At 38.9% G+C, this 14,429-nt stretch overlaps 1 non-coding gene across 1 annotated transcript; it reads left to right on the forward strand.

Annotated features, from left to right (window-relative positions):
• Positions 1-10,553: 10,553 nt before the first annotated feature.
• LOC128295646 (small nucleolar RNA R71) lies at positions 10,554-10,659 on the forward strand. The gene has a single exon (XR_008286206.1). It is a non-coding gene; the product is annotated as a small nucleolar RNA R71 (small nucleolar RNA).
• The last annotated feature ends 3,770 nt before the right edge of the window (positions 10,660-14,429 follow it).

Here is a 14,429-nt window from a genome sequence, read left to right on the forward strand (position 1 = left end):
ACTTGCTGGAACCTACCAACCAAAGACTCATCCTTCAACTGCCTTTCCTTAATCTGATCCACCCAGGTTGGCCTTACTTGAAATTCAGCTAACAGACTGCCATCATCATACAGACTCAAACGGGCGAGCATTGCTCTCAGATCAGATATAACTCTACGGCTTAGAGCATCGGCTACCACATTAGCCTTCCTTGGGAGATACTCAATCGAACAATCATAGTCCTTAAGCAATTCTATCCATCTTCGCTACCTCAGATTCAACTCCTTCTGAGTTAGCAGGTACTTGAGACTCTTATGGTCCGTGTATATGACACACTTTTCTCCATACAGGTAGTGTCTCCAAATCTTAACTGCAAAGATTACTGCTTCCAATTCTAAATTGTGAGTAGGATAGTTCACTTCGTGAGGCTTAAGCTGTCGCGACGCATAAGCAACCACCTTACCCTCTTGCATCAACACACAGCCCAAACCCACATGTGATGCGTCACTATACACGGTAACATCTTTCCCAGACTCCAGCTGAATCAAAACAGGTGCCTTGGTTAGAACTTCCTTCAACTTCTCAAAAGCTTCCTGTTGCTTCTCAGTCCAAATAAACGGTGCTCCTTTCCTTATAAGCTTTGTCAATGGTGCTACCAACACAGAAAACCTTCCACAAACCTTCTATAGTACCCTGCAAAACCCAGGAAACTCTGAATTTTTGACACCGACCTAAGTGGCTTCCACTCCAGAATTGCTTCAATCTTTCGAGGGTCCACCTTGATCCCCTCAGCAGAGACAACATGACCTAAGAAGGTTACCTCCCTCAACCAGAATTCACACTTACTAAATTTCGCGTAAAGTTCTCTCTCCCTCAGAACTTGCAACACAATGTGGAGATGTTCATCATGTTTCTCTTCAGTTTCAAAATACAGCAGAATATCGTCAATAAAAATGACTACAAATCGGTCCAAGAATGGTTGGAATACCTGATTCATCAGATCCATAAATGCTGCAGGAGCGTTCGTCAACCCAAATGGCATGGCCAAAAACTCGTAATGACCATACCGAGTCCTGAATGCCGTCTTATGAACATCCACCTCCTTGACCCTTAATTGATGATATCCAGATCGAAGATCAATCTTGGAAAATACCGAAGCTCCTCTAAGTTGGTTGAACAAGTCATCAATTCTTAGCAAAGGGTACTTATTCTTAATCATTAGTTTGTTCAACTGTCGATAATCGATGCACATCCGCATCGTCCCATCCTTCTTCTTCACAAACAATACTGGTGCTCCCCACGGGGACACACTTGGCCTAATGAAGCCCCTATCCAACAACTCTTGAATCTGTGCTTTTAGCTCCACTAACTCCTTCGATGCCATCTTGTATGGTGTGATGGACACTGGTGCCGTTCCAGGCAACAAGTCAATTCCAAACTCGACTTCTCGGTTCGGAGGCAAGCCGGGGAGTTCTTCTAGAAAAACATCTTGGAATTCTTTAAAGGTTCTGACTTTATCCACCGTCAAACCTCTAGTCTCCGACTGACTTATAAATGCCAAGTACGCCTCACAGTCTTTACGAATCCACTTCTCGGCTCTCAACGCCACACCATATTGGACAAATAATCCCTTTGTTCACCTACCATCATAACCTCCTCACCCTCCGCAGTTTTTAACACCATTAGCTTAGCTGCACAGTCTAAAGTTGCCCTATGCTTAACAAGCCAATCCATCCCCAAGATGAGATCGAATTCTCTGAATGGTAATTCCATCAAGTCTCTAGCAAATATCCTACCTTGAGTTTCTAGAGGTACGTCCTTATACAGTTTGTCTACCCTAACTGAGTGACCCAAAGGACTTAGTACTGATACCCCACTCACAGTCTCCTCAGAGTGCACACCCAACTACCCAGATATGGCACATGCAACATACGAATGAGTAGATCCAATATCTATCAAAGAAGTGTATGGCATGCTAGAAATAAAAAACATACCAGTTATGACGTCGGGTGTATCACCCTCCTCTCGACGATGAGCTGCATACACCAACGTCGGCTGTCGAGCCTCAGCATTTCCAGCACCCCTGCCAGGTGCTCCTCGTCCCCAACCATTTCCATTACCGCCCCTACCTTGACCACGTCCTCTCAGTGGTTATGGTCCACCTCTCACTAGTTGGGCAACCCTCCATTCCGCAACCTGAACCTGATCTATTTTCTGAGGACAGTCCTTGACTTTATGCTCCATAGACCCACACCGAAAACAAGCACCGAAGCGTTTCCTAAACTCGCCCAAATGTACCTTACCACAGTCCCTACAAACTTGTGGTCTAACAACATTCATCGGAACTGCTCGAACTAGCTCTTCTACTCTTGCCCTTTTAGCACTCCTATTTGTACCACCAAAGTGTCCTGAATCCCTCCGGAAAAGGTTTCGATCCTTTTCACGATTTTGTTTTTCGGTACGCTTTACCTCCTCCGTTATCTTAGCTTTCTCCACCAAAGCAGCAAAGTTACGCTCCCTCTGCGGAGCAATTAGCACCCTCAGTTCATCTCTAAGACCATCCTCGAAGGGCACACTACATTCATACTCCGTAGTGACTATCCCAACGGCATACCGACTCAGCCTCAGAAACTCAGCCTCGTACTCAGCAACTATCTTACCTCCTTGAACCAGATTCAAGAATTCTTACCTGCAGGCGTCCACATAACTCGCCCCAACATACTTTCCCTTGAAGACCGTCTTAAACAGCTCCCTAGTCACCCTGTCAGCAGGGGTTCCATCTCTCACAGTGAGCCAGCACTGATAAGCCTCATCCCGTAACAATAAGATGGCTCCCTTCAGCTTCTGCTCTACAGAGCAGACAAATTATCCATAATTTGTTCCGTGGCCTCCAACAAATATTCAGCCACATTTGGGGTTACACCAGATACACCCCTAAAGTCTTCGCTCCGTTAGCCCGGAGTCACTCAGAAATAGATCCTCGAACTCCATTACCCGTGCTTGCCCCGGCAACCCTTTCCAGAACACGAAGCATTACCTGTGATAGGGCGTCATCCCCTGCACCTTGATCATGAGATTCCACTTCCGTTGAGGGTGGTACCGGTGCATCTGCCCCTGGCATATGCCCTGAAGACGAAGATCCAGCCCGTGTACTACCTCGGCCACATCCACGGCCCCTTCCACGTGCTACCCTCGTACTCATGTCGTATTATCTGATTACAAATTTTATGCATCCATTAAATATTTTAGTGTGTATTACAAATGTTTTATGAACAGACAGTAATTCAGGGTTTGTTTTTCGAAGACATGCAGCCTAGCTATAGTCTTTAGTCCACTTATCAAAAGTTCCTACAGTTCACATATCATCCTATCTAGAGTATCATAGGGTTTCAGTACAGTTGTATAGCTGATAATTCAGGAATATTCAGAAAAATTCAGAGTAATACTTACAGACTTGGGCCAGAGATTTGGTGTGCCACCTCTTCGGTTGTCAAATTTCAAAAACCCAGAAAAACTTAAATCATTTCAAGATTGAACCTTAAGACATACATACCTTGTAAAATATATTTGGAAAGAACTTTCGAAAACCATTTCCAAAAATACCCTTCTTAGGCCTAAGTTTTTTCAAAAAGATTTTTAGACCCGATCCACAACTGAGTTGTTGCAACTTAGCTCTGATACCACTAAATGTAACACCCCAAACTCGGCCCAGACTTTACAGTCGAATCCAGCTTGTCACATTGAAGCGTTACTGAAAAACTCATGTTTTATCAAAAATCTTTCTTAGCGTTTAGAGAGTATTTATAGGTTAAAGTGAATGGAAGTTGAGCACCAGGTAGGAAACCAGAAAAGAGGAGGTGAGTCCATCAGACTGCTTAAGTACCAAGCTCCCTTCGGATCCAATCCTAGACATGCACACTGCCATTGCCACACCTTAACTTAGTGTATGTTCTTAGGAAACCAATTCAATTAAGTCCAGTTTAAGGAAAAATGATTAATTTTGGAAAACGTTTTCGTTGCAAAAGTTTTGCTTTGTTGTCGTGATATTTTAAAATCAATTACTGTTTTTGAAAATGCGCCCTAAAACTAATCAGTTTTAACGATTAAGATAATATCATACCTATTCTAGTAAAACATATTAAAACCATTTAAAATAATTAAAGTGGCCTTATTACAACTTAAAACCCAAATCATAAAAGTAAATGAAAATATGTCCAATTCACTAGAAGAAAACCAAATTTTCAGAACGAGTGGCCACTCCAAATCCCTCACAGCTCCAAGCCCGCTATGGTTGGGGATTACCTGCGTGGATGAAAATATGGCGTGAGTTTGGGAAACTCAGTGTGTAAATTAACCCAACCATAGTCCAGATCAGTTCAAACCACAGAAATAGATTAACCTGGGCCTTAACCCTACATAGAATTCAGAATGTAGCCCATAGGCCCATAACAGAAACAGAACAGATATATCAAGCATGCAGAAAAACCCAACCCATATCCATTCGTATACACCCCCGTGCCAACCTTACACCATGTGGGGAGACTACTCGACCCACCCATCTGTCTACACGTCACAAGTATGCAAGATGGTCATCGAGCAGATATTGTGACAGAGTCACGGATCTGAATAATTGTGGCAGGGCCAACAGAAATAGATATTTGTGGCAGAGCCACCAGATCAGATATTTGTGGCAGAGCCCCCAGAACGCTTCCTCCATCATTATAACCCATATCCCATGCAACAGATATACATATCATGGTATTCAACATATAGAATCAGAATATCATGCATTTCAGTCAAAATCAACCCTAGCAGTATAATGGTCATTTTGCACCTAAGGGTATAATGGTAATTTCCATACTTAGGGTATTTTGGGAAATTTACCTATTTTAGGGTTTACATACATACTACAGCCATTATCGCATCAACAGAAACACTTATCGCGCGTTCTTACAGAATTGGGCCCGTTGGCCCATTATCCCGTTTCGGCCCATTAAGCTCAAATATACTGAAGTGCACGAAATTCTGCACTCTACAATCCTATCACTTGAGATTACCAGGAATAGCAATCCAAACCATCTCACGAGTGCTCGCACGCTCGCAAGTCCCCAAAATACAGATTTTTTGGCATTTTAACTTTTCGACTTTTGCTAATCTAGTCTATGAGTGAGTGTTGTTTACACACCTGCTCTGTAACGATACGTTGGCGAGATCCACACACGAGTTGCCTGAAATTGAGTTACTAAAACGTTAGTCTAAATATCAAAAGCAAGCTACGTACTAGACCCCCTTACCATATTCGGCCAACAATGCCTTAAACCCCAAAGTTCTTACCTTTCTGCTGAAATATGGGTTAGATCTAGATGTCCAACCGAGTTAACCTTCAATCCCTTCGCTGTGCGCCCCCTTGTCGATGCTAGCTCATACAAAGCCAAAAGAAAGAGGAAAAAATGCCCTTAGTCCCAACGTTAGTCACCCTTAAGGGGTTTCGACTTTTTGAAAGAAAAAGGGAAAAGGGGTTGGGCTATAGCAGGATTCGGCTTTTGAACAAATAATGAAGAAAGGAAAATAAGGGAAGAGACAGAAAGAGAAGGGTATGGGTTCGGCTATGGAGAAAAGAAAAGATGAAAGAAAAGAAGAGATGAGAAGGGAAGTAGTATTCGGTTATGGAGAAATGACACAGTGAGGGCTTCCAAGTTTGGCTATGGGGGAAATAGGATACAGATGACTGAAATAAAGGGAAGAAGATACAAGAATTTAGTTCTTGAAGAGGAGGAGTCGGCACAGGTGTAGGGTGTAAGTTCGGCTTCTAGCAAAAGAACAAAAAGAATTCGGCAGCCACCCATCCAAAAGCCGAAATTCTTAACACTAAATGACCTAGCCGAATTTCCTATGCCAAAGACCCTTGGCCGGCCAACTCTTGCTCCTTGATTAGCTTTTAAATTTCCTCCCTTATCTTATCCTTACTCGATCCCCTTACCAGCTTAAACTCTCCCTAACAGAGTTCCCCATTGAGTTCCATCACACCCCCTTTCTGTATATAAAAATTAATACCATAATTTTCTTACCTTGTGACTTGAACCTTAGCTCTCCCTAGTCCTCCACACGCCACTCCCCCTATACCTTATGTGCGTCACATGCCAATCTACCATAGGTCCCTTGTGCCCTATTTTACCATCTTTAATTTAAAAGCCCTCAACGCTAGTACTCTCTCTTTCTAAAATTGGGAATTCAGAAATTGCCTCGGATTGGATTTACTCTTAGGCCTTTTAAAGGTCCACTAACATACTCAGACCTACTACAGACAATTAAAACACAGAATTTCTAAAATTCATTGAAAATCACAGCAATCTCAAAAATCCTGAAAATTAGGGTGTTACAATACTAATCCTGAAAATATACCCTAAATCATTTATCTAAAAAGAAAAATAAGAAAAATTAAATATATGATAAACTGAACGAGATTGGATCCTGTTCAATTTTATCCCCCCAGTAATGTTTTAAGCGTTGAGCATTGACTCAAAAATTACCTCTCTTACTTTGAAGTTTGACAAGTCCGTATGGATAAACTTAGTGAATCGTAACTGGACTAGACCAACATGATTTTAACTTACCTAAAAAAAAACTTAATCTGGAATTGAATAACAAGACTTGCTGACCTGCCTTAAATTCTCGAACTCGAATGTGCTTGTCATGCCATCTTTTAAGTTTTCCTTGAGTAATTTGACATTCTCATTTGAGAATATTTGGAATTCATCTAACTCGTTGAGTTGAAGCATTCGTTTCTCTTAGCAAGCTTAAGATTCAAGTTGAGTTATTTGGAAGTCCAGTAAGTTTTGTGCTCTAACTTTAAGGGCAGATGACAGGCTTTCCCAAAAACCAACCTATAGGGTGACATCCCTAATGGTATCTTGTATGCTATCCTGTAGGCCTATACAGCATCGTCTAGTCTTTTGGAAAAATCTCATCAGTTTAGGCAAACTACCTTCTCCAATATGCCTTTTATTTCTTTGTTTTCCAGTTCAGCTTAACCATTCATCTGTGAATGGTAATCTATGGCAACTTTGTCCTTCACTCCATGTTTGTTGAGTAACCATTTCAACCATTTGTTCTCAAAATCGGACCCTTCATCACTAATGATAGCTCTCAAGGTTCAAAACCTTGTGAACACATACTTTTGCAAAAACTTCATCACAACCTTAGCATCATTCGTAGGATATGCCTCAGCCTCAACCCACTTAGACACGTAGCCTACTTCTACCAATATGTACTTGTGACCAAAAGACAGTGGGAAAGGATCAAGAAAGTCAATACCCCAAACATCAAATAATTCTACCTCAATGATGTTTGTTCGGGGCATCTCATTTCTATTGGTGATGTTTCCAACCTTTTGACATCGATCACAACTCTTTACGTAAGCATATGCGTCTTTAAATAGTGTTGGCCAAAAAAATCTAGCTTGCAATACCTTGGCTACAGTACGTGTACCTCCAAAGTGTCCCCTACTCAGAGTTGAGTGGAAATGATATAGAATCATATGTACTTCATCTTCTGCCATGCATCTCCTGATCATTTGACCTGCACACTTTTTAAACAAGTATGGTTCTTCCCAGAAATAGTACTTTACATCGTGAAGAAACTTTTTCTTTTGATGATTCGTCTTATCAATTGGCATCAAACCACTAGCTAAATAGTTAGTAATATAAGCAAACCAAGGGGTATTATGGACATTATATACCTTCAGTATGTGTTCGTCAGGGAATGTCTCCTAAATAGGTATAGTGGAGAATTCCCTTCTTGTGGCTCCAATCTGGACAAGTGGTCTATTACTTGGTTTTCTACCCCTTTTTCATCTTGAATTTCTAGTTCGAGCTCTAGGAGTAAAAGTGCCCATCGGATCAATCTCCGCTTAGCGTCTTTCTTTGCAAGTAAATACTTAATTTTCGAATGGTCTGTATAGACAATCACTTTGGTGCCTACAAGATAAGATCAAAACTTGTCAAAAGCAAACATAATAGCAAGTAACTCTTTCTCCATTACCGTATATTTAGTTAAGCTCCATTCAGAGTTTGACTTGTGTAGTAGATGGGGTAAAAAACTTTATTCCTTTGCTGGCCCATGACAGCTCTTATCATGAAGTCACTTGCATCACACGTCAATTCAAATGACAATTCCAAATTCGGTGTGACAATAATTGGTACTGAAACTAACTGACTCTTCAAATCATTGAAAGCTTTTAAGCACTCCTCATCAATTTTGAACATCGTGTCCTTCTCTAATAATTTGCATAAGGGTTTAGCAATTTTGAATAAGTCCTAGATAAATCTTTGATAGAAACTGGCATGGCCCAAAAAGCTCCTAACACCATTTACAGGTGTTGGAGGTGCGAGTTTCTCAATAACATCTACCTTTGCTTTATCTACCTCGATTTCATTTCTCATTATCCAATGCCATAGAATAATTCCTTCTCGTATCATGAAATGGGACTTTTCCCAGTTAAGTACGAGGTTTGTTTCTTCGCATCACCTTAAGACCTTGGCCAGATTGGCTAAGCAATCATCATAAGTGTCTCCAAACACTGAAAAATCATCCATAAAGCCTTCCAAATACTTCTCAACCATGTCAGTAAAAATCGAAATCATACATCTTTGAAATGTAGCAGGTACATTACATAAATCAAAAGGCATGCGTCTAAATGTGAATGTACCATACGGACATGTAAATGTTGTTTTGTGTTGATCCTCTGATGCTATTGTAACCATATTATACCCCAAGCATCCATCGAGAAATAGTAATAGTCTCCTCCGTGAGTCTATCCAGTATCTGGTCCAAAAATTATAAATGGAAGTGATCTTTCCTAGTCACCATGTTCAATTTTCGATAATCGATGCAAATTTTCCATCTCGTAACTGTTTTAGTCAGTATCAACTCATTATTCTCATTCTCAACGACCGTAATACCTCATTTCTTTAGTATGCACTAGACTGGACTTACCCACGAACTATCTGAGATGGGATAAATTATACCAGCATCTAACCACTTAATGATTTCTTTCTTTACTACATTCATGATGGAGTTCAGTCTTCATTGTCCATTAATCGTCCCTTTCTTGCCATCGTCTATGATGATCTTGTGCATGCATACAGATGGACTAATACCACGAATATGTACTGAAGGTCGATCTACTATTTGAAATGTAACCGTAACAGGTCTAACTTCACCTATCCCTAATTTCCTAAAGATTGACATGGGGATCAAGTTGATAGTCACACCAAAATTCCATAGTGCCTTACCACAATATGTTGCTCTAATGTTACAAGGTATGGTAAAACATCCAAGATCCTTCAACTTCAGTGGTAGTTTGTCTTGAAGATATGCACTACATTCCTTCGTTAGGGCTACCATCTCAAATTCTCATAGTATTCATTTTTTGGACAGAATATCCTTCATGAATTTGATGTAGTTCGGCATTTATTCAAGTGCTTCAACCAATGGGATGTTGATATGAAGTTGCTTGAGTACGTCTAGGAATTTCTTGAACTAGACTTCCTGCTTCTGCTTCTAAAGTTTTTTATGGTAGGGTGGTGGAGGATTATTTACTGGAACTGGTTGATTCATCTTGTATGGCAACTCTGCATCTAAAGAAGTTGTTAGTTTATCAGAATTGATTGGTTCAAAAATTACCTTATGGGGTTTTGCAGATTCTGGATCCGATGAAATTGAAATTTTAGCACTCGGTTGAACTTTCTTTGAGTTTTGAGCATCAACTATTTCCTTTTCAACTTCGATGGTGTTGGGCTCTAATGATTTTCCACTCCTTAAGTCAACGCTTTACTGAGATTCCTCAGATTCTCTGTATCACTAGGAAAAGTATCTTGTGGATGGTTCCTAAGTTCAATAGCAAGTTGACCTACTTGATTCTCCAAATTCCTTAGAGTGGCATCATTTTTTTTACCATATATGCCTTCAATAGGTTCTCTAAGCTTTTGGAAGGTTCAACTTGAGTTGGTTTCTAAACCTGTTGGGGAAAAATAGGTGGCGGGGTCAGTCTAGGTTGTGCATAAGTGTTACTGGTTTCAACCCCTTGGTTACTCCAGGAAAAATTCAGGTGGTTTCGCCATGATGGGTTATAAAAATTGTATTGCAGTCCTTGCCTCCCTCAATTTTGGATCTGGTTACCTATGTAATACACAGATTCTAGGTTCGATGGACGTTCTTCAAATAGATGTCCTTCCCCACAATAGACATAGGATATATTTGCAAATTGATTCAGTAGTTGTGCTGCAAAACAATTAAACCCATTAGTGGTAAAATTTTTAAGCATTGTGGATATTGAGGATACCTGAGATACAAGTGAAGTGAGAGTGTCCACTTCATGTACTCTAGTGACTCATCTTCCTCACGCTACCCGATTGGTTGGTCGTTGATAATTATTGCTGGCAATCCTCTTGATGATTTCATAACCCTCATTATAAGACTTAGAAAGGAGAGCATTGTTAGCAGAACCGTCCACTACCCTCCTCGTGTGAGTATTGAGACCATTATAAAACGTCTCAAGTTGGATGGAATGAACGATTCTGTGATGAGGGAATTTTTATAATAATTCTTTGTACCTTTCCCATACATCATACAAGACTCATAATGCATTTTTTGGAAAACAGTGATCTCATTCCTCAACTTAGCATTCTTGCTAGGTGAGAAATACTTCATGAGGAATCTTTCTACTAACTCTTGCCATGTGAAAATTGAATTTGGTGGCAATGAGTTCAACCAGGCTTAAGCTCTATCCCATAGCAAATATGGGAAAAGCTTTAATCAAAGTCCATCTTCAGGTACTCCGGCTAACTTGAAAAATCACTCACCTCCGTAAGTAGTCTTAAGTGAAGAGATGATCTTCGGTAGACATTCCACTGAATTGGCCCTTTGTCCGAAGCATCTGGAACATGACTGGCTTCAACTCAAACTGTTGTGCCTTGATTTTGGGTCTCTTAATACCCAGATTAAGATCATGAAACACTGGCACACATATTTTCTTAGAACTCCATCCCTATCATCAGCAATAAGGATAGGATTTTGAGCAAGGTTTGCTTCGTTTCCTTGATTCAGATTTTCGAAGTTCATCTCTTCGGTCCGTCTCTAACTTTCTTGTCTTATTCATTATAGAAAATTTCTTTCAATCTTAGTGTCTACGGGGAGTAAATCGATGATTTGATCAGTACTCATAAACACTGAACAAACAAAGAAAATTTAATTAAGTTAAAATTGAAAAGAAAATAAACCAAACTACAAAATTTGCAAATTCACAAATAATGAATTTTTAAAACATCCCTTGCAACGGAGCCAAAAACTTATAACGACAGAAATGTACAAATATACACAATCGCAACAAGTAAATGTCGAGTTATCGTACCCATAGAGACTGTGAAAAGAATTATTTATGAATGCAATTAAAAACACTTTGGTGAAGAAAAATATTTTGATTTGAGGAGGTGATTAAAAACTAATATTTTTAACTAAGTAAAATAAATAAAGAGAAAATAAAAGTTCCTATGCACAATTTCAAAGGATGATTTTAATCAAGATGACATAATTGTGTTAGATTAATCACATTTCTTAACCTCGAATCACTAAATTCATGTTCATCTTGTTACGAATAAATTTACGATAACTTGGTAATTTGCTAACTTATTAACATACTCACCTACCAAAATCCATTTATCTCTTGACTATATCTCTATGTCAATTCAACCGATTAAACAAATTTTAATAAGCAAATGCGTTAATACACATACATATGAGATTAAAAATAATATCTTGTACATATCTCTATGCCAATTCAAACAATTAATTCAATCTCATAAGCACATAAAAGATTACATGAGGTAACAAAGTATTTGTAACATCCCTAACCCGTATCCATTGCCGGACTAAGGTTACAGGGCATTAAAGGACATATTGGAACATTTCGTAATCACTTTACAATCAAATGTCAAACATCAACATAAGTCCCTTTCGTAGGTCAATGAGACCTTAAACATGCATTAGGAAGAGGTCGGGACTAAACCGAACATGATCACAACTTTCAACACTTAGGAAATTTTTCTATTCTGTTAAGCTCACACGCCCGTGTGACCAGACCCTCTGCCTTACACGGGTATCAGACACACCCATGTGAACCAGCCGTGCCAAATCAGGGTAACCATATTGACTTTCACCCACGACCAATAGGCACACCCATGTGCTAAGGCTGTGTGATATTTAGCTAGCTACTGACTTTAGCCCATGGCCATATGACACGCCCTTGTGTCAAGGCCATGTACTTTTTAAGAGAATACTGCTTTTCTTACACGGCCACAAGGCACGCCCGTGTCCCATGATCATGTGGTGCAATGCAGGCTTGGTTTAAGCCATCTTGCCACCCATTATGGGTCAACCTACAACAAGGAAACAAACATATATGTATAACCCAATAAACCATTCTTTATTCTAAAACATACATCATTCATTCTCATACCAAGAACTCATCAAACTTACCTTCTTCTTTATCCAATTAAGACATACCATAGTTGCAAATTAACATCACATATCATAAGCCATTATCAAATATGAGTTCAAACACAAATTAGCCAAATCTCATGGCTAACTATATACATCACAAAACATACTTCACAACTACTAGCATATACATGTCATACTTCAAATATTTACATTTTCAAAAGTACCAAAATGAGATCGATAGTGTGGTGACGGTCCTCGACTATCCCCGAGCCTTCAGTAGCTACGATAACTGTAAAACAGACAGTAACACACAGAGTAAGCTTTCAAAAGCTTAGTAAGCTCGTACTCAAAACATTCATAGTATATAAACATAAAATGATAACCTATGAGTATTTGCACAATTTCAATCCATATAACTATATCAACTCAATGATTCATATACATAACATCATCTACCACTTAGGTATTATACATACCTGAAGCTTCCCGTACTTATTCACTTTTGTACTTACCTCATGATGAATGTTATAACACTTTCCATAAGTTATTCGTGTTTTACACATCAGCACACTTAGTCCTATAAGGTTAGCCAAAGCTAAATATTTCCGCACACTTAATGCCATCTCGAATAACCGAGACTAAGTCGGTATCGCACACTTAGTGCCAAAGCTAGTTTAAGTCGCACACTTAGTGCCCAAGCTTCTGATTCAACACCATATTATCCAATTCAATTATATACAACTCATGTAGAATAAAGGCATCAAAATTTACTTAACATCATATTCTAAGTATGAACTTACCTCGTACTCAGAATTTGTCGACTCGGACTATCTACTCGATAACCTTCGACTTTCCTCGATCTAAGTCCAAATTCCTCCTTTTTTGATCTATAGGTTTTCAAAATTAACCCTTTTATTCATCAATTAATACAATTCCATCTACAAACACATGTTTAGGGCATTTTACAATTTAACCCTCATATTTTCACATTTTGACACTTTAGTCCCTAATTCACAAAATCACAAAATACATATAATTTTCATATACTTATGCTTGGCCGAATTCTCCTAGTACTCATACTAGTCCACACATTTCATTTATTTCACATTTTAGTCCCTCAAAATAAAATTTTCACAAATTAGCCCAAATTTGCTCAAATCCAACTAAAATCCAAAAACAAAACATGTAAACTCAATATCAAGCTTTCATATTTCATCATTTAACAACAAACTCATGAATTCATCCATGATACATCTTTAAATCATCAAAAAAAAATCAGAAATTGAGACATGGGCTTTATAGTACAGTTAACAACGATCACAAAAACATAAAAATGAAGCAAAAACATACTCGGTTAAAGTTTTCAACTAGCCTAACCCTAGAACTCTTGATCTTTTCTTTTTGTTCTTCAATTTTCGGTACAAACAAGGCATATAATGCCTATTTTAATGTTTTGTTATAACATATATTACTTTATTAAACATTTGACCATTATAACCTTTATTAAACCATTATAATTTCACCTAACACATGTCCTTTTATGTCCATTCAAACTTCCAATGGTCAAATAACCACATAAGGACCTTTACTCTAGAAAGCCAACTCAAATAAGCACTTAAACATCTAGCACACAGCTTTTATATTTTATGCAATTAGGTCCTTTTTGCAAATTAAGCACATAAACAGTTAAATTTTCGCCCAAAAGTTTCACACATATCAATTTATGTATCATAAACACAGAAAAAAATATTAAAATATTTGTTGGACTCAGATTTGTGGTCCCAAAACCACTATTCCGACTAGGGTCAAAACCAGACTGTTATAGTTCTCCCTCTTAGGGATTTTCGTCCCCGAAAATCTTACTGTTAAATAGATTTGTATATTGATGTTTCACAGCATCTTCAGGCTCCCACGTTGCCTCTTCAATACCGTGTCGATGCCACATCACTTTA

The sequence above is a fragment of the Gossypium arboreum genome, chromosome 7 (genome assembly GCF_025698485.1).
Source record: "Gossypium arboreum isolate Shixiya-1 chromosome 7, ASM2569848v2, whole genome shotgun sequence".
NCBI lineage: Eukaryota > Viridiplantae > Streptophyta > Magnoliopsida > Malvales > Malvaceae > Gossypium > Gossypium arboreum.